Below are 21424 nucleotides of genomic sequence, written 5' to 3' on the forward strand. Positions count from 1 at the left end.
TGTATTCACAAAAACACAGTGAAAAAGGAGTAAGAAACAGCACAAAATTTATAGCACAAACCCATTTTTGTAAATACATAATATTGCATTTTGTAAAATAAACGCAAGCTCTCACATACACAAACAGTAATACTATATATATTTCCAGAATTCAAATGTATTTAAATAGACATAATAAATACACCACACTGGTGCATTTTGAGGGAATGGAATGGTTGTGTGTGGATGAGAAATGAAGAGAAAAAATGAAAAAATTATAATAGAAGAGGAATCTTACCCGATCGGTGACTATAGTGTGCAATAAAGTGAGGGAGATGATTAACTCGATTTTGTGCAGCTGAGGGTGACAAGAGAAGAAAAAGTGAAAGTATCCAATGCACTTTAAGGCAAAAGGCAGAGGACTGACTCAGATGAAAAGATTCACAACATACTATCAAAAGTGCTCCCACAAATCTGTAAGACAAAGACAACTCAAGAAAAATAAGTATTTTTTGGAAGAGAATAGGTGACCAATAAGCATATGAAGTAATGTTCAAACTCACTAGCTTCTATAGAGAAAAAATTGGTTACATACAAAGAAATGGAAATCAGAGCTGCGGTGCGATTCTCAGCAGCGACACTAACCTCCTGTCTTAGTCCGCTGGGGCTGCTGTAACGTAATACCACAGACTGGGGAACTTGTAAACAACCATCTTTGTGGTTGACGTGTTTTAAAAATCTCCTACTGTTGTTTTATTAAGGTTTGAAGAGGGAGTGAAGTTAGATACATGTATCCAATCTACTGTCTTCATGTGAAACTTCCTTGCTGCTTGTCTTAGTCCACTGAGGCTGCTGTGACAAAATGCCAGAGGGTGGGGGGCTTAGAAACAGGAAAAATTTATTGCTCACAGTTCTAGAAGATGGGAAGTCCAAGATCAAGGTGCCAGCATGGTCGAATTCTGGTGAAGGCGCTCTTCATGGCTCACAGCCAGTGCCTTCTCGCTGCATCCTCACCTGGTGGAAGGGACTAGGGATCTCTCTGGAGCCTCTTTTATAAGGCACTCATCCCATTCATGAGGGCACCACCTCCATGATCAAAGCACTTCCCAAGTCCCCACCTCCTAATACCATCATCTTTGGGGGTTGAGATTTCAACATATGAATTTTGGGTGGGGACATAAACATTCAAACTATAGTAATGCCACTGTATTTACATACTCAATCTGTGACATTTGTTTTTTCATTTAACCACTCACACAACTAATATTTATGGAGCACTTATGTGCCCAGTGCAGGGTGATGCTATGGACTGGACCAAAGAGTGGGTAACTATAACAAAGTTCAGCGAGGGGCCGGCCTGGTGGTGCAGCAGTTAAGTTCACATGTTCAGCTTCGGTGGCCCAGGGTTTCGCTGGTTCACATCCTGGGCACAGACATGGCACCGCTCATCAAGCCATGGTGAGGCGGTGTCCCACATGCCACAACTAGAAGGACCCACAACTAAAAATACACAGCTATGTACTGGGGTGCTTTGGGAAGAAAAAGGAAAAATAAAATCTTAAAAAAAAAAGTAGATAGAGAAAAAACGATATCACTTTCAAAAGGGCAACATAAAAATGATGTCTGATTTTCCAACAGAAACCAGAAGACATGTAATGGTATGTCTAAAATGCTGAAAAATAGAAGAAACACCTGTCATCCTAGAATTATATAATCAGCAAAAATATCCTTAATATGAAAACAAAATAAAGACATTTTTCAGACAAACAAAAGCTGCACAATATGTTTCCAGCAGACAGAAGGGAGTTTTTCAGGCTGAACGAAAATGACTCCACAGAGAAACATGTATGCATAAGACAAAATGAAGAGCACTGGCAAGGGTAAATACCTGAGTGAATATGAAGAATATTGCCAGTTTTAAGTGACAATGATAACCATGTCTTGTGGGGTTTATAACCTAAAATGAAGTAAAATATATGACAACGACAGCATACATGGCAGGAGAGGTAAATAGAATTGAGCAGTTGAAAGACTCTTGCATTGTTTATGAAGTGGTAAATATACTAATTAAATTAGAGTAAGAAGTCAACGATGCCTATTGTAATCTCTAGGGTAACTACTAAGAGAATAATACAAAAAAAGATATAACTAGCAAGCTAATAAAGGAGATAAAATTGAATAACAAAACATATAATTAACACAAAACTGGAAAGTAGTAATAGAGAAATAAAGAACATATGGAGTAAATAGGAAACAAATAGCAAGATATAAGATTTAAACTTAACTATATGAGTAATCACATTAACTGTAAATAGACTATATCCTCCAATTTAAAAACGAAAATTGTCAGACTGAATCAAAAATAAAACCAAACCCAAGACCCAACTATGTGTTGTTTACAATACATACAGTACACCTTAAGTATTGTTAATAGACACAAATTGGTTGAAAGTAAAATGATGGAAAGTAATGTACTATGCAACTACTAATCAAAAGAAAACTGGTGTGACAATATTAAAAACGGGGAAAAACATCCAAATGTTCATTACCAAGAGAGTGAATAAATAAATTGTGATGCATTTATATAATGGAATACTCACAGCAATAAAAGTAACTATCTACTTATATTTGCAATAATATGGATGTATTAATAAGCATTATGTGAGTGAAAGAAGCTAGACACAAAAGAGAACTTACTGTGTGCTTTCATTTATATGAAGTTTAAGAACTAACTGATTGTGATAAAAGTCAGAATAGTGGCTCCCTCTGGTGGGGATATAGTTCGAGAAGGAGAAGGAGAGAACCATCTAGGATGCTGGAAATGTTCTATATCTTGATTTGAGTGGTGATTACAAAGGTGTATGCATATGTAAAAACTCGTCAAGCTGTAAGTTTAATATTAGTGCACTTTAAATCTCAATAAAAAGAAAAAGTAATAAAATAAAAGGCAATTTCCTAAAAATAAATAAATTGAATAAAATAAGATTTCTTTAAAATTACAAATGCACATATCTTTTGACTCAGCAAATCCTCTTCTATGAATTTTTTCTCCAGGCATGTGTGCACATTTTCAAAATGATACACGTACAAGATTATCCATAGCAGCATCATTCGTAAGAGCAAAAGATTGGAAACAACCTGAATGTCTATTAATAAAGGATTGGTGAAATAAATTATGAATACCTATGCAGTGGAATATTATACAGCCACAAAAAGAAATAAAAAAGATCATTTAAATGAAAAACACAAAGTGTAGAGCCAGCCCTAATGGTCTAGTGGTTAACTTTGGCACTCACATCGCTTCAGTGGCCCAGGTTCATTTCTCCATCTCAGAGCCACACCAGTCATCTGTCAGTTGCCAGCGACTCACACAGAAGAACTAGAAGGACTTACAACTAGGATATACAACCATGCACTGGGGCTTTGGGGAGAAAAAAAAAAGAGGAAGATTGGCAAGAGATGTTAGCTCAGGACGAATCTTTCCCTGCAAATAAAAAAAAGGCAAAGTATAGAAAAATATATGTAGTATGGCACTATTTGTGTAAATGGGGAGTACAATTACAGACACTAGGTGTAAAACCATGAAACATTTCTGGAAGGATACACAAGAAATTGATAAGTTCACTGCCCCTGGACAGAACTGGGTGGCAGAAGATAGGAATGTGAAGAATGTTCACAGTACCTTTTGAAGTATGCAAATTTATCATCCATTTAAAAAAAAAAAGGTAAAAACAAACACCAGGTGAAGAGTTAAAAGTGGCCCAGCCTACGTTGCCAAACCGGGAGAAAGAGTCTATGGCTCATAGGGAAAAGGAACCTGAAGTAGGAGAAAAAACAACCAAGTGTAGGTTTCAAAACAAATTTCCCGACATGTTTGCTTACAATCAGGGTTACAATTTGATGGCTTACAATTTGATGAGAATATACCAATTACAAGAAGACAGGAAGTGACCAAAGGATTAAATAAATATTATTACTCCTTATCTACAAATGGCAAGATATGGGTTAAGTCATCAGAAGCCAAGCTGCTAAAGACAGAGGTAGGGTCTGTGGGCCATGGTACTGTATACATTGCTGAACAAGGAGTAGGAAGATGTAACTGAAAACTCCAAATTAAATTGAAATGAAGGGGCCTTTAGGCTTTTCCTACTCTTGGTTGGCTCTCATCATCCCTTACTTCTTATCGTGGCCTCTGACTCCACTTGTGTGAAGCCACAGAATCTTCCGTGTGCCCATGACCCTTCAAGCCACTGTCTGCTACATGTCAGAACATGTAGCACCCCCTGCAAGACGGAGATGTTTGAAACAATTGTATCAGATGATGTTAAAGGCTTTACTGTAAGCTTTTCTTAACAGGGAAATTTTATTCAAGCCATTTAAAAGGTTGATTAACTTTAGTATTGCTATATGAATGATTTAAGATTTTCTTTCAACTACAACAGAAATAAAATTGATGATGGTTTATTTTCTCAAAAACCCAAATACATGCAACCTTTGTGTTTTTTTTTTTAAAGATTTTTTTATTTTTTCCTTTTTCTCCCCAAAGCCCCCCGGTACATAGTTGTGTATCCTTCTAGTTGTGGCATGTGGGACGCTGCCTCAGCGTGGTCTGACGAGCAGTGCCATGTCCGCACCCAGGATTCGAACTAAAGAAACACTGGGCCGCCTGCAGCGGAGCGCGCGAACTTAACCACTCGACCATGGGGCCAGCCCTCAACATTTGTGTTTTTTATTTGTTTGTTTTGATAACTTAATCTTTCACAGACACGAAGGGCTGAAACGAGTTGGAAATGATATCTGTTTGTAGATTATTTTCGTTTGACTCTAACTGAAGTGAAACATCTTTTCTGTAACCATTTAATCAGTTAATCCAGGATGGCAAGTGCACAGAATGGGAAATTGAAATAACCCAGAAAATAAGGCAATATGTTATGCAAGTTGGTAACCAATTTCTAAAATATGCAAGGATGGTTTCTGAGCTGCCGGGATAAGAGTATCTTATCTGGAAAGCTCTATTCCTGTACACACTGAACACTTCAGACAGAGATGTGTGGGTTTTTTTCCACACACAGACCAGTTCTCTGACACCAGCTGGGTGTCCTACAATTCAATTCAATTCTGACACTATCTACTTGGGGTTAGTGCAGACCCCACAGGTTAAGGGCTCAGTCCCACAAGATTGCTCCCACCCCTACTTCAGATACCTTTGGCAAGTCCAGGTTGTCACCTGTGCTTCTAATCAAATGGCTGTGAATCTGAGGTTCCCATGACCCCTTCTCTGGTTTGATAACTTGCTAGAATGACTCACTCAGGAAAACAGTTTGCTTACTGGATTATCAGTTTATTATAAAAGAATACAGTTCCAGAAGAGCGAGATGGAAGAAGCGCATAGGGCAAGGTATGTGGGAAGAGGTTCCATGCCCTCTCCATGCATACCACCCTCCCAGCACCTCCGTGTGTTCACCAACCCAAAAGCTCTCTGAACCACCTAGTTCAGGGATTTTCAGGAGGTTTCATCCAATAGGCTTCATCCACGATCGATTATTAACTCAGTCTCCAGTCCCTATCCAGAGGATGGGCGGTGGGGCTGAAAGTTCCAAGCTTCTAATCATAGCTTGGGGTTTCTCAGGACCAGCCTCCATCCTGAAGCTATCCCAGAGCCCACCAAGACTTGCTTCGTTAGAACATAAGACAGTCCTATCATCCAGGAAGTTCCAAGGGATTTCTGTGACAAGAACTGGGCCAAAGACCAATTATTAGAACAAAAGATGCTCCTAGCACATTTATCCCTTAGGAAATTACAAGATTTTAAGAGCTGTGGTCAGGAGCCTGGGATGACTCACCGAAATATCTATTTCTTATCACAGTACCTATACAGGGTCTTTCAGACACTTGGCACAATGGGACTGGCCATGATGATTTTACAAGTCTCAGCATTCACATTAAGCCAGGCAGACGCCAGCCCTGACTGTCACTTTTCATTGAGGGAGGGGAGGAGAAGGGGCCTGCAGGGGAGAGTAGGAAGCATCCTGATATTTACACACTTGACCAAAACAAAGACTCAGAAAGTTAGAGAACCAGTGAAGGCAAACCGAAACGTAGAGGGTAGCAGGATAGTCGCCTCAAAAAAAGGTTGTCCAGGGACAGGATCTGCATCACCGCACATTGCATTAAAAGCTGACCGTGCAACCCCTGTGCCACGTGTCCTCAGCAGCACAGCTTCGAGGGTAAGTCTTGTCGAGGCCGTCACTTCTGAGAGGTAGAGCTTTACTTCGTCCTCAGTCCTGCCAGGCCCTAGCTCCAGCACTGGAACTCACCACGGCCAAGGACCCAGCACTGTGATCCACAGCCTGGAAGCACCACAGATGTGGGTGATTCCAAAAGCCTGAACCTGAAATCATCGCCACCACCTCCCTGTACCCTGGGCTTCTCTCCCAGATCCCTGCTCCAGCCAAGGTGATGGCCTTTACCCCCGGAGATGAGACCCGAGTCAAGAACTAAGCTGAACTCTGAGCTGGTTGAAGGGGAGACCCTTCCCTTGGACTGAGGAAGGGGACGGCCAGGGGTTGGGGTGGGGGAATGCCCATCCCAGAGCCCCTTAGCCTGATGACCACACATCTCAGCAACCTCTTCTGTGGGCCAGTTTCATCACTTCTTTCTGAAACACATTTTAAAAATAAAAATGCTGATTGTTTACCAAAAGGTGTAAATTAAGAATGGCAGTGAGCTCCTGATCTCTCTAGCCGTAATTCTCAAGGGAAACTAAGGGCGGGGCCAGACACCCAGCTGCTAGGTTGACAGCACCTGAGAAGTAGGGAGCTTGTGAAGGTTGAAAATATCTTTCAAGTAATTCCAAAAGACCCCCACCCTCTGTTGATAATCATTGATTTATACTTTTTAAAATTAATTTTCATGCTGAAGCACGCACAATAGTATTTCAGAAATCTTCTAAATCTGGAATAGTTGTGTTATCATATAGGTACAGTATCAGTAATTATGAAACTTCCTCCCATTTTGAAATCCTAAAAGTAGTTAAAATTAGAGTTCTAGGCAGCCCAGTAATTTTACTTTTTTGGTCTTTCCACTGGTGGCTGTCGCCAGGTGTTTAAGGTGTCTCAAAAGGAAGTCTAGAGCCACTCGATACATTTACTGGGCTTGCAAAAATCAGAGATGTCAAACTTCATCCATTTGGATTTCTTGTAAAATAGGAACGTATTTCTATATGGTAACTAACTGGTTAATTTTACTTGTAAACTAGGAAATAAAACAAATAAACAAAAGTGATGTTAAATGGCTGGAGAATCAAACCCTAATCTCCCATGACAGACAGGAACAGTCACCACAATACTAATGAGGAAGGAGAGGGGCTCTCATCAAGGGCGTTTATCTTCTTCAACTGTGTGGTTCTACCTTGGGTCCAACTAGCTACAAGGCATTGATTGCTCTTGTCTCGTTCGCTCCCTGGCAACCACCCAGTGTCCAATCCCTTTCCAGCGGGAGAGAGTGAGACCAGCACAACAGTGTCACATGGTGGAAATGCCAGAAATATTGTCGACTCTCCACACCCACCCCAACCCACCGGCATCCTTCCATGCCGTGGTAGGTGGTCACAGACAGCCCCTTCTTCCCCCCAGGGATGAAGATGGTGCTGCAGTGGCCTGGGAGGTGTGAGGCTGCCTCACAGGGTAGCAGTGGGAGCAGGCGGAGTAGAGGCGAGGTTTGGCGTTGCAGAAGCAGTGGCTCAGGACAATCCAACCACTTGGGCTGGCGAGATGCCTGCCCTGCTGAGCTGAGGTCTGAAGGAGGGGGAGTGAGGCCACCAAAAAGAACGGTCTGGGAAGAAGCTGTCTACCTCTATCTGATAGGCAAAGCAGAAAAGCAATCAGGTGGGCATAGGGCCCAGCTGAATGCCTGGATGGGCGGTGCAGCCTGGGTTTTCTCAGGTCCTTTGGCTGCTTGAGCCCTAGAACAATGGGAAATGGTGGCACAGCATTGGGAGCTCAGTAGTGGGAAGAAAAATGGATAACAAAACCAAGACTCAAACTCCAGCCGGGAAGTTTGAGAAAGAAGCCTTAACTACTAAAATGTAAATGTATACCAGGAAACTAATCCTACCTTCCGGTACCAGGATCAGGTACATCGCTTGTGGGGCTCAGCGCAAAATGAAAATGGGAGCCCCTTGTTCAGAAAGCAGCAAGAAAAAAGTGCTGTTAAAGGTAGTGAAATGTAAAGCTTTTTCCTTTCTTCCATGGTCGCTCTCTCGACTTGTCATGGTGTTTTTTTATTTGCTATTTAAAGTCATGAAAAATTAAGAATTTAAATAATTACCATGGATTTTATCCGTTATCTTTTTTTTTTTAAAGACTTTACTTTTCTTTTTTCTCCCCCCAACCCCCCGATACATAGTTGTGTATTTTCAGTTGTGGGTCCTTCTAGTTGTGGCATGTGGGACACCGCCTCACCATGGCCTGATGAGTAGTGCCTTGTGCGCGCCCAGGATTCCAACCAGCGAAACCCTGGGCCGACAAAGCAGAGCATGCAAACTTAACCACTTGGCCACGGGGCAGCCCCTACCCGTTATCTTTATATTGTGCGATGCCAGTTTTAAATGTTGACCAAGTGCTCACTATAGCCCGTTTCTTATCCTCTGCTTTGTTCTGACCTAACTTTAGTCTGGCTTCTCTCCTCCCCACAGGCTGTTGAATTTTGGCTTGCCCAGGAGAATTAAGCAAGCGCTAAAATGCAGAACATGTCCCTTTTACCAGCTCATCCTGGGAATCAGTTGACCAAAGGGAGACACATTTCCTGGGAAACTGCCCTGAACCTCTATGCTGTCTGTTCACTCTCTCTTCCTTCCTCAGCTTCCCCTTAAAAGTTTCTGCTAAGCTCTGCTTACCTGTCCCTATGAAAGAAACACTTTTTTTCTGTGTGATTTCGAGAGATTTGTAGGCTTCTGAGATTGGAGCATTCTTCCTATTGCAACAGTCTTTTCGAAAAGTCCCTCCTTATCTAAGTCTAGATGTGTTTTTGTTTGACAATGCAAATATAAAAGCGTTTAACTCACATGCAGAATCACTGAAATCGCAGAATCCATATTTCGTGGCATCTACACGCACATGAATTTTTGTCCTTATCAGAACAGTGGAAATGATGCACAGAAGTAGCTCAACTGTGTTCATTTTACTTCTTGATACACACATTCTATCAACATTCTCTACCTTCAGCTTGTCGACAAGGAAGGAAGGACAGGAAGGAAAAGGAACTATGGGTTGTCCAGTCTTTCTCTTTCCTTTCATGTCATCGTTTTCAGCATAAGTGGTTGGCAAATACAGGGAAGTAACATAAGAAAGGACATGACAGGATTCCTTGGTCGTTCATTTTTCTTAGAATGCCATTGCCTCCTTTTTGCATTTGAACCAAGTTCTTCTGTGAATGGAGAGTGTGGCCTTTGGCGCTGTCAGGTCAACTTATTCAGTCATAGAGGCAACGTGCTTATCTTATACTTGCTTTGAGCCTCTGAACTCCCACTGCATAGTGGGTCCACCTGGAATTCTGTGTTCATCAAGCATAGCGAATGCTATACACAAATGGGCAACAAGAAAGGCAGACAAGAATATTGCTGCTATCTTCTCTGCTCATGCGTAGGCGCCATTCTATCGGATTTCAGTTACAAAACTCATGTTCAAAGAACAAATTATTTAAAATTTCAAGGACACTTTTCAGACCTCCCTAAAAGTTTCTAATATGTGCGTGAATCATTCTCAGGATCTTTTTCTAGAAGATGCTGCGGCACGTACCTATGCATCTTTCCCTGGTGGTCTAGTGGCTAGGATTCGGCGCTTTCACCGCCGCGGCCCGGGTTCGATTCCCGGTCAGGGAAGTTAGCTTTGTTTTTTTGCATACCGACATTCTGTTGTTGCTGCGGCTCCAAATGCCTCCATGCTAACCGAGGCTCCCTTGCGCGCACCCCGCATGTCATCCCATCTTGGGGTATATCTGTACCGAGGAAACAAGGTGCCTGTGAAGAATGAAAAATTCCTGTATGCAGATTCAAACTCACTTGCCTCTGCCTCATTGTATTAGAAATTACTGATTTATGTGGGGTTTTAAAAAATAATAAAGGTAATTTCTACATGAAACGAGTTATATAAAATGACTTCTAAATCCATTAAGGTTTGATTGGCATAGGCACAGTTTTAGTAATGGGTGTAATTTTTCCCCGAGTTCATTGAAACCCTTTGAGCAGTTACATTCCAGAGACGTAGACAGCCGAGGTAATTTTACCACTGCCATTTGGTCTTTTGTGAAAATGAGAACACGTTTCTATATGGTAATTAGGTAACTTTCCGTGTAAGACCGGAACTACGAAAATAGATCAAGAATGATCTTATTAAAATAGCAAGTTATATGACAACAGACCTTCAGCGACCTGGTCCCGTGGTTCTCAAAACTGACTTCAGGTCACCTGGGAGAAGTTTGAGAGGCATGCGGAATTCCCGTGCCATCGTCTTAACCTGAGGATGCCGTAGGATGGCCCTGGGGACAAGAGGAGCCATACGATCACTTGCTGGTCTTGAAGATTGTGCGCAAGCAAGTCTTGGTTAAAATCGAGGCGTTCCGAGCCGCAACAATAATAGAATGTCGGTATGCAGAAAAGAAAGATTAAATTCCCTGACCGGGAATCGAACCCGGGCCGCGGCGGTGAAAGCGCCGAATCCTAACCACTAGACCACCAGGGAGAAACGCCTGTAGAGGTTTGCAGCATCTTCTAGAAAAAGACCTTAGGAATGATTCAGACACCTGTTACAGACATTTAGGGACGTCTGAAGAATGTTTTGAAGTGGTATATGTGGTGCTGGGTGCGGTGACTGCCACCTGGGTCAGAGGGTGAAAGGAGACTTTAGTGGCAGAAAAATTGGAAGAAAGATTGTCACAAGTCAAACCGGGGAAGAGAACAATTTTTCCTACGACATGTTTGTCACTCACCACAAGGATTTCTCACATTTCTTTCTTTTTTCCCTTCTTCATTGCTAAAATCTCTGTGCCTCTCTCACGTCTATGGTTTCCCCATGGTTGACTGAGGAAAACACGTCCCTCTTTTGCTCTCCCACCCCCCAAAAGGGATCCTATTCCTGATCTCCTCTGAATACGCCCCTCCCTAGTACAGAGGGAGGAACATTCAGGACCAAGGGGACATGCTCACCTGGAGCTGCACCCCTCTCCTGGGCCATGCTCTGTTATTTGAGACCTGGGAATGGCCTTCACAAATGCCTGAAGTCTGATTAGGCCTCTTCCCCATCAGTACTGCTGAGGTGGATTACGTCTCCAGATTGTGCAGGCAAGGATCAGCAAGTGGCCAAAAGAAGGACGTTTGCAGGGGTTTGGACAGAGCTTGCTGGTGGGGGGTGAGGTGTCCATACACCTGCACAAGACCCCTCTCAGTGCAGGAAGGAGCTGGGGCTAAAGGACAGGATTCTGCCTGCACCACCATGCTCAGGCACAGAACGGTGATGCGTCTGTTCGAAGGGCAAATCTGGCCCCATGGGTCCTTAAGGAAGTATTTTTACGAAGGTAGGAGGAAAGATGTCACCTTATTTTACTGTTTATTAGCTTAACTTATAAGTTTAAAATATTTAGACATATAGTATGTGGGCCTCTATTTGTACTCTTCCCTACTTCTCTGACCTTCCAGGCCTGTCCATGTATCCAGCCGTCACCCCCTCACCTCAACCACTTGGATCCAAGGTCACCCTCTCTCAAACTGAGTCATTTCTTCACTCCTCCAACCAGGAAACCCTCCCCAGGCCCCACCCCCAGTGAATCACAGCACCCTTGGAAAGAAGCCTTTCCTACCCACCATGTCTATGAAGCACTGAGTCCTTTCTGCTTTAACCTCTGAGGCTCCCCGTCTAGTGAGGACACTGCCAAGTTCGTGGAGTAGTGCTATCACCTCCGCAGCGCAAGCAGCCCCCATATGGTTTAAAGGTAGTGGACTAACAGGGATGCATTTTCTCCTTAAAATTGTACTCAGTAGCATGTTTCCAATTAAAAAAAAATTGAGGGGGCCAGCCCCGTGGCCGAGTGGTTAAGTTCGCGTGCTCTGCTTCAGCGGCCCAGGGTTTCACCGGTTCAGATCCTGGGCGCGGACATGGCACCAGTCATCAGGCCATGGTGAGGCGGTGTCCCACATGCCACAACTAGAAGGACCCACAACTAAAATATACAACTATATACCGGGGGGATTTGGGGAGAAAAAAGCAGGAAAAAAAAAAAAAAAGATCAGCAACAGTTGTTAGCTCAGGTGCCAATCTTTAAAAAAAAATTGGTAAAACTGTTTCTGCTTCCTTTAACTTGAGGAATCTTCAGATTTCCTGCTAGGAGTTAATGAGAAGAGGGAGGAGAAGGGGACTATAAAGTTTCTTGGATGTTGGACTGGATGAATGGTGTAGTAGGCAGGGTTCGCCAGAGAAACAGAATCAATAGGAGATCTATACCTGTATCTGTACCTATATCTATATCTATGTCCACATCTATAGCTATATAGAGAAAGAAAAGAGAGAGAGATTTACTATAAAGAATTGGCTCATGTGATTACGGCATCTCAAGATCTGCAGGATGAGTTGGCAAGCTGGAGACCCAGGAGGGCTGATGATTTAGTTCCATTGGAGTCTGAAGACCTGAGAACCAGGAGAGCTGCTAGTGTAGTTCAAGGGCGAAGGCCAAGGCCGGCAGACTCAAGACCCAGGAAGAGCTGGTGTTGCAGTCCAAGTCTGAAGGAGGGAAAAACCCAATGTCCCAGGTCAATGGCAGTTGGGCAGGAGGAGTTCCCCTCTTCCTAGGGGGAGGGCAGGATTTTTGTTCTACTCAGGCCTCCAACTGATTGGATGAGGTCCACCCACACTAGGGAGGGCTATCTGCTTTACTCAGACTGCTGATTTAAATGCTAATCTCATTCAAAAACATCCTCACAGAAACACTCAGAAGAAGGTCTGAGCAAACATCTGGGCACCCCACGGCCCTGTCAAGTTGACACATAACATTAACCATCACAGATGGTGACACCTTATACTAAGCACACAGAAGAGAAAACTGCCTTGGCCGGCCTTTAGTTTGGGACAGCTCTTTTTTCAGAGCACTTATGCTTCTGCCCTATCTGGATATAGTGCAAAGACGTTTTCATCTGTTATATAAGATGAATTAAGAGAGAAAAAGCCCCTTCTGGCAGAGAAATGGCAGGTCTGGGGAAGAGTAGGCTAAAAACCCACCTCGCCTGTGCTTGAACCACCAATATGTTGATTCACAGTCAAACCTGCCGACCACTGGACTTCAGGGATCATGCTGAGTTGTTGTTTTTTTAAGTGAAATTCATATAACATAAAATTAACCATTTTAAAGTGAACAATTCAGTGGTGTTTCATACATTCACAAGGTAGTGCAACCACCATCCCTTCTAGCTCTGAAACATCCCCCAATAAAACCGTATATCCGTCAAGCAATTACTCCTCAATTGGCCCTCTTCCCAGCCCTTGAAGCTGCGAGTCTGCTGTTTCTAGGGACTTACCTACTCTAGATATTTCAAATAAATGGAATCACACAATATGTGACATTTTGTGTCTGGCTTGTTTCACTTAGCATATTTTTGGAGTTCATTCATGTTGTAGCATGTACCAGTACTTCATTCCTCTCTATGGCTGAATAATATTCCATTGTATGGATACACTACATTTCGTTTCTCTGTTCGTCTGTTGATGGACATTTGGGTTGTCTCCACCTTTTGGCTGTTATGCATAGTGCTGCTATGGACATTCATGTACAAGTATTTGTTTGAGTACCTGCTTTTAATTCTTTTGGGTATACCTAGTAGTGGAATTGCTGGATCACTTACCTTCCCACCAGCAATGCACGCTGACTCCAATTGCTCCACATCCCTGCCAACACTTTTCATTTTCTGGTTGTTTTTTTTAAAGATTGGCACCTGAGCTAACAACTGTTGCCAATCTTCTTTTTTTCTTTTTTTCTCTTTCTGCTTTTTTCTCCCCAAATCCCCCCAGTATATAGTTGTATATTTTAGTTGTGGGTCCTTCTAGTTGTAGTACGTGGGAGGCCACCTCAATGTGGCCTGATGAGCAGTGCCATGTCCGCGCCCAGGATCCGAACCAGCGAAACCCTGGGCCGCCATAATGGAGAGCACGAACTTAACCACTCGGCCACAGGGCCAGGCCCCACTTTTCATTTTCAATTGTTGTTTTTTAAATCTTTCCTTGCCTCTTCCTGACTTCCCTGCAACCCCTGGCATCCTTGGCTAATAGCTGGAACATGCCAAGCTCTGTCTTTGTCTTCACAAGGTCTTCTTCCCTGTGTCTCTGTATGCTCTCTCCTCTTCTTATAAGGACAGTAGTCATTGGGTTGAGGGTTCACTCTAACCCAGTATGATCTCACCTTAACCTGGATATATCTGTAAAGACGCTATTTCCAAATAAGGTCACATTTGCAGGTACTGCCAGTTAACACTTGAATATAAATCGTTTTGGGGGACACAATTTGATTCACTATAGTAATGATGGTAAATTTTAATTTCATTCAGTTTTTGTTTTGTTTTGTTTTCTTTTGGTGAGGAAGATTGGCCCTGAACCATCTGTTGCCAATCTTCCACTTTTTGCTTGAGGAAGATTGTTGCCGAGCTAACCTCTATGCCAATCTTCCTCTACTTTATGTGGGATTCTGCCACAGTGTGGCTTGATGAGTGGTGCTAAATTTGTGCCTGGGATGCAAACCTGCATACCCGGGCCACCAAAGCGGAGTGCATGAACTTAACCACTATGCCACCTGGGCAGGCCCTTTCTTTTTTTATTGTATTTAAAATACACATATTGACAGTTGGCAATGAAAAGTGAGGAAATCACTGTACTCATCCCCATCAACTCTCCTGATTCACTAAACTTAAACGAAATGAAATCTATTATAAACGTAAATCTATAAGTAACATAAATACACAGTATAAAGAATAATTAAAAAAAAAACACAAATGTTTCCTGGATGCTAATATAGAATATAAGATTACCAGTGCCTTTGAAACCCTCTCTATTATTCTCACCAAATCCTTCCCCTCATTTCCCCCAGAGGCAACTACTATGCCTGTATTTTTTCTCCTTCTTCCGGGGCTTGAGTGGCTTTCAGCCAGGTTATCTTCACTGCCTACAGTGGGGTGGGAAGTACTGCCTTTTTTCTAGTCTCCCAGAGATTTTGTGTAAAATAGAAGCTCTGTTTCTTGAATGGTTGGTAGAAATTATATTTGAATCCTGACTCACAGAGTCCATGAGCATAATACAATTAACATTGTTTTTATGCTACTACATTCGGGTGGTTTTTATATGCAGCAATAGATAATCAAAACCGAATTTGGTGCCTGGAAGTGGGATGTTACCATAACAATACCTAAAACATGTGGTGCTGTTTTGGGGACTGGCTGGCATCCGAAGCCTGATGGCTGATAGCAATGGCTTAAAGCAAAGTCAAGAATATATTATTGAATCCAGATGAAGAAGGACCTTTGTTTTGTAGTGTTAGAAAGCACATCAGCATTGTTGTGTGTAGCGCTGTGAAAATAGGAACTGTACCTAACGAATTCAGTGATCTAGCCAAGTAATTTTCCATGCAGAGTACCAAAGGAACTGCTTGTATTCTTCGAGTTGCTGTAGGGGACCAGAATATGCCACCCCAAAATATGCCACTTGGGCATAAGGATGATTTTGAGCTGGAGGCAAGTGAGAATCACCAGATGCAGAAAGAAGCCTTCCCAGAGCTTCTTTATCTGACTAAAAGCAGAAACTGCTGGAAAGTGAGGACTACGATCCATCTGCTCTGCCAGGGAAGATTTATAGCCACGAAGAAGACAGAAAGTCAGCGTCGAGATGGACCTGCACAAGCCTTACTCCATTACTTCTCCCATATATTTACCTTCCTACAGTTTGCTGCCCTTGAAAGTCTAAAACTCTTTTCCTTTGTCTTGTGACTAAATGAAGCAATTTATTTCTCTTTACTTAAGATGCTGTGGGGGATCAGAATTGGCCACCCCAAAATGTGTCTCTTTGGAATGAGGATTATTTTGGGCTGGTTACTTTTAAAAACTGCAGACTTGAGAGAAGCTCTAGAAAGCAGAATTTACCCTTTGTAAGAGATATTTACATTTGTAAAGGAAATCTCCATCTGGAAAGGTGTCTCCCTCTCTGTACCAGGAAGAAGAGGGGAAGACCTTCTCTCTAGAAACTCTTATCAATGCGGAAGGCAAGGACTTAAATCTGTATAATAACCTTACTCTAGTTTACTGTGCTTTTCTGGTAATCTCCCATAACTGACTCTTCCCATCCTCAACATCCTCCTATGTCTTTAGCTGAAGATGGTATTTAAGAGGAGAGCCTCTGCCATTTTGGCGAGTTGCTCAGTTTTCCTGAGTGTCTTCCCTGTATACATGTTATAAAGCTTTGTTTGATTTTCTCCTGTTACTCTGTCTCATGTCAATTTAATTCATTAGCCCAGCCAGAAGAACCCAGAGGGTAGATCTATCTTCCTCCCCTACAATGCTATATAAACCCAAGTTCTAACTACCCCTTTGAGTTTCTCATCATGCGTTTTCCCCTGCGTGATGTGTCCTGCATGTGTTAATAAACTGTTTTCTCTTGTTAATATATCTTTTGTCAGTCTAATTTTACAGGGCCGCAGCTGGAGAACCCAAGAGGGTATAAGGAATAAGAATTTTTTCTTCCCCTACACTGCCTATGACAAAACACTAGAAAAGAGAGATGAACAAAAGAACTAACAGCTCAGTTATCAATTGGAATTTGGAGGAAATGTAAAGGCTTGGGGCAGTTTCCATCTAGTAAGTGCTTCTCAAAGAAAGAGAAGGCTTCCACACAAAAGTCAAATCCGGGCAGTGTCAGCAAAACACGGTCACAGGGGAAAGATGAAGCTAAGGCTATACCTTTGGAAATGTTTATTAAGACCTCTGGTGGGTTGAAGTCATGCATCATAGACTCTTTCAGATAGAAAGAAGGCATTCTATCAGTCTTAAGGGCATACCTTAAAGATCTTTCCTGTTAATGAGGCTCTTAAGAATCTTAAGGTCATTGACCCCCCCCAGCAACCTCACTAGGAGCCCAAAGTAGAAACGGGCTTATCTCAAAGAGATTTGTGAATGTGACTTTTGTCTAATAAGGGGAATATATATTGATATGTAAGAAACTGTCCAAGCTTTCAAAGGAAGTGTATCAGCTTGAACTGAAAGGGACAGAGACAGTACAAAATTCAAAGAAGCCTTTGGCCCTCCAAACTTCTACGGACAGGAAGCAGGCTAAGAAAATGCTCAGCTGCAAACACTGGCTATTCTTATGGAAAAGATAGAATGACTCAGGAGATGGAAGGGAGGGACACAGAGAATCATTCCCAGTGAGTAGTACTGGCCTTAAGGACCTGGCAATAGGTACCTGACTGGATGTCAGAATTGCTATGGACCAGTGATTGCTGTCTGTCTCCAATTTCCCCCTTTTGAACAGGAATGTTGATAGCAGTTAACCCATGCCTGTCTCGATACTGTATGTTGGATATATGGGGGCCAGATAACTCATCCTTTTACTCAAGACTTTTGACCAAGAAGAAACTACCCAAGGAGCCTCATCTATGCCAGTAACAACTCAGAAATGAGACGAGTAGCTTATGAAGAGGTGGAGAACGTGAAGTTCTGGGGCAAAGGAAGGATATTTTGTGAACCAAAGGACAGCAGTCTCTGAGTGGGCTGTGACCCATCAAGCTTTAACCTAACAGCAGAAAGCCTAACCCCCTACACTGTGAAGATCAGGTAGAGGCCAGGGGCTGACAGCTCCTCTTGAATTATTTGCAGCCAAACCCTAGAGTGCACCCTGCGTTAACCTCCAGGTCCCAGCTCCAGCACTTGGGGCAGATCTCGATCCTCTGCAGCCAAGGTCTCTGCCTCGCCATCCTGGGCCTGAGAACCTGGAAGCACAACAGATGTGGCTGATTCCAAAAGCCAGTTTCCTTCAGCCAGTATGGGTGATTGCATAGCACAGCCTTGTAGCCTCCATAGCTTTGTAAATGGAAGAACAGGAGGAAGAATTAGGGACCATGGTACCCTGTTTGTCCTGGAAGTTCCCCAAGGATCAGACTCAGTTCACACTATTCTTGTTGTCAGGAATTCCAGGAAGGAGGTTATGAGCTGAATAACCACGGTAACTGTATCTGTTGTCTTGCTCATCATTTTATTTGCAGCTCCTTGCAGAGTACCTGGCACATAACAGTTGTCAACATAATGTTTGATGAATGAATGAATGCATGCGTGCATGAACAAATAGATGAATAATAGGTACATATTCAGAGACTAGGGACAAGCCAGGATTTTGTGTTTTTCTAAAAGCCTTCAGGAAGACCAGCCAATTATAAGAAAGTTTGCTTTAGTCAAAAGAGAATTTCCTCTCCATGGTCTTCCTGTCCTGACTTCTGAGCTACGAAGGACACCTGAGAGGATGAAAAGTCGGCTTTGGCTGAGGGGAAAGGCCAGCTCACTGGAGTTCCTGGTGTGAGGACAAACACAGACTGGAGTCCTGGCAACACATTTCTTATACTACATCAGAACTTCTCAAGGTGACATGGGTCCACTCCCCAGGGAGTTGACAGTGGGCTAACAGGAAGGGAAGCCAGAGAAGTTAAAATGGGAAGGGCTTGATGACTAATGGATTTGCTGGCTAAGGGGACTTCAAGGAAGTCCCCTTCCTGTCTGTCTTGTTTCCCTAAAGGGATGTTACCACCATTTATTGAGAGAGGGGACATTGGAAAAGACTGCTGCTTAGGGCGTGGGGAGAAGATGGACTCAGTTTGGGAGATGATGACCCCGAGAGCCAAGGGGTCGTGTGGAGCAAGTAAGTGGATGCCTGGATGGATTTAGAACTCAGAGAAGTACTGGAGACACAAATTTGACAGTTGTCTGTATAACTGCAGACACAAGAGTGGTGAAATCACCCAAATAGAGTGTAATATGAAATGAGAAGAGTTAGGGCCAATGGGAAAGCACATAAAGGGTTATTTCTTTAGGACCTTCACTGCAGCCGTATGTATAAGAGGCGTGTCCAGCTATAGGAGAATAGCTGGATAAATTAGAGCACATTAATGCGTGAAATACTGGGCTGCCCTTTAAAATTGGCCAGAGGTCATTGGGTTTCTCCAGCTGTTTGGCATCTGCTGCAAGAATTAACTGAGTGGGAAAGAGCCTTAGCTGTTTTCTGTAGTAGCAGCGCCCACTTGCAAAGAACTTCTGGCTGTGAGATTCTGTAGCAAAACAGCACTCAAAGGATTCTCTTCTGGAGGGAAAAGAAGTACAGGAACCTCTAGTTTGGCCATAGATGACTCCTGAGCATGTAGGATAAGAGAAGCTTGGAAGCATCTCCTCCTGGACAAGTAATTCATAGACCTTTGGATTAGAATTAGAACTTCGATATCTAAGAGGAAGGAAGGATCAGGAAAAAGGCAGGCTATGGTCAAGAGAAGGCTCTTTGGTGATGGTGACTCAAGATTTCAAGTGCCCCTGAGTGGGACTGAACCACCAACCTTTCAGTTAACAGCCAAATGCGCTAACTGATTGCACCACAGAGACCACATCAGTACTTAGCTTCTTGCAGATCATATTTGTAGATCTTTAATGAAACACTGTTATTCCCCTGCCTGGATTCCAGCCTCTTCACCCTGAGACTGCAAGTAGGTCTGAGTTGTGTGATTCTAAAAGCCACGACAGGAAACCATTCCCACAAACTGACACTAAGGTCCTGGCTTCCTTTCTTCCCAATTCCTTAGCGACAGCAGGAAACAAATGCCTTTTTCTCCCAAAGTTGAGACCTAGACGCGAGTAAAACCAAATTCACAAGCTGAGAGAAATGAGAGTAGCTTGAGCGAATGGAGCAGGGGCCGGTGAGTAGTGGGGAAATAGCTCAACACTGATTTAAAATAACACCCCTGCTTGGGAAGTCAGGCTGGTGTCCTTACTTCAGTGAATTCCTTTGAAGCCCAGTTTCATCATCTCTCTATGAATTTTAAACCCATATGCTGAGCATTTATTCAAAGACTAACTTCGATATGGAAGTGAGCTCTGAAGCTCTACCTGAATATGATTCTCAAGAAGCACTAAATATCCCATGGAGAGGCAAAACATCATCTGGGCACCTGAGAGAAGGAGTAGGTGGAACGCTCCCCCACCAGCTCCCCATCCCACCACACAAGGAGTAATTCAAAAATATCACTAATGAGCCATGGCTCTTCATAGAGAATCACTAATTTATGAGTACAACTAGAATTTTTTACATGAAACCCTGAAACTGACCTGCAAGTTACTTCGAAACAAGAAAATTAGTTTTAGTAATAAATGTAATCTCCCCAGAATCTTTGGAATTTTAAAAGCAGTTAACTTTTCAAAGTTCTGTAGAGCCTGGGCCATTTTACCTAACCTTCTGACATTTCCATTGGTAGATCTCGCATTCAGAAGGACATAACTAGAGAAATTCAGACCATATGTTACACTTACTTAAGCTCAGAAAAACAACCTACACTGTTCCATAGTCGAGGTTTGCTAAAGGTACAGGAGCCACCGCAGAAAGTCTGACTCCACAGAGCCGAGATGCATCTTTTTTTCCGTAAATTTTCTTACAAGATCTGATGATCAACTCCTATAAGAAAGGGGAAGGCCAGGTAGCTACAGAACCTAAAAGGGGTATTGACTTGAACACCAACATTCTCACATAAATAGAGGGGTAATAGCCCAGGAAAATATTAAGAGAGCTGACAGGAGCTGGGAGCTGAACTTAAAGGAACTCCGCAACAATGGAAGAGGGCATTTCCTGGAATGTGAGGATGGCGTTAGAGAAAAGATATCAACTAGAGTGAAAAGAGTGAAAAAGGGGAACACATGTTCGGGAAAGAGGTCTACAAAGGATAGGCATCGATGAGAAAGGCAAACAAAGGTTAAGGCAAGACAAGAAGGTGGAGCATTTATTCAAGGACCTTAAATATAATGCAGATACCACGGGGGTGCAGAGATTTGGGAAGAAGAGAACTGAGATCTGCTATGTACTTTGGGGAACCAATTCGTGAACAGATACTAAACTCAACTGGCTGACAGCGGCCCGGCCGTCTTGGCGTCAAGCAGCAGGAGAGCTGCCATCTCCTTTGGGGAGCACCCGCAGGAGAAGATGGATGCGGGGCTGGAGAGAGGGATGGCGTGGGTGGACGCCGAGGCGGGAAGGGGAACGCCGTCCAAAGTCCCATCTCGGTGTGGGGAGGGGCGCAGGGGGAGGCAAGAGTTCCGGGGAACGCCCTGGCCACTTGGCCATAGGACGCGGAGCGTCGCTGAGGCCACTGGAAGAAAACGCTGGCCAAGCGTCGCCCCACCCCA

The 21424-nt window shown here is 43.2% G+C and overlaps 2 non-coding genes across 2 annotated transcripts; one reads left to right on the forward strand and one right to left on the reverse strand.

The window, feature by feature from the left end:
* Window positions 1–9787: 9787 nt before the first annotated feature.
* On the forward strand, window positions 9788–9859 carry TRNAE-UUC (transfer RNA glutamic acid (anticodon UUC)). The gene has a single exon. It is a non-coding gene; the product is annotated as a tRNA-Glu (tRNA).
* A 787-nt stretch (window positions 9860–10646) lies between these two features.
* On the reverse strand, window positions 10647–10718 carry TRNAE-UUC (transfer RNA glutamic acid (anticodon UUC)). The gene has a single exon. It is a non-coding gene; the product is annotated as a tRNA-Glu (tRNA).
* Between the last annotated feature and the right edge of the window lie 10706 nt (window positions 10719–21424).

The sequence above is a fragment of the Equus przewalskii genome, unplaced genomic scaffold, assembly GCF_037783145.1.
Source record: "Equus przewalskii isolate Varuska unplaced genomic scaffold, EquPr2 ChrUn-6, whole genome shotgun sequence".
NCBI lineage: Eukaryota > Metazoa > Chordata > Mammalia > Perissodactyla > Equidae > Equus > Equus przewalskii.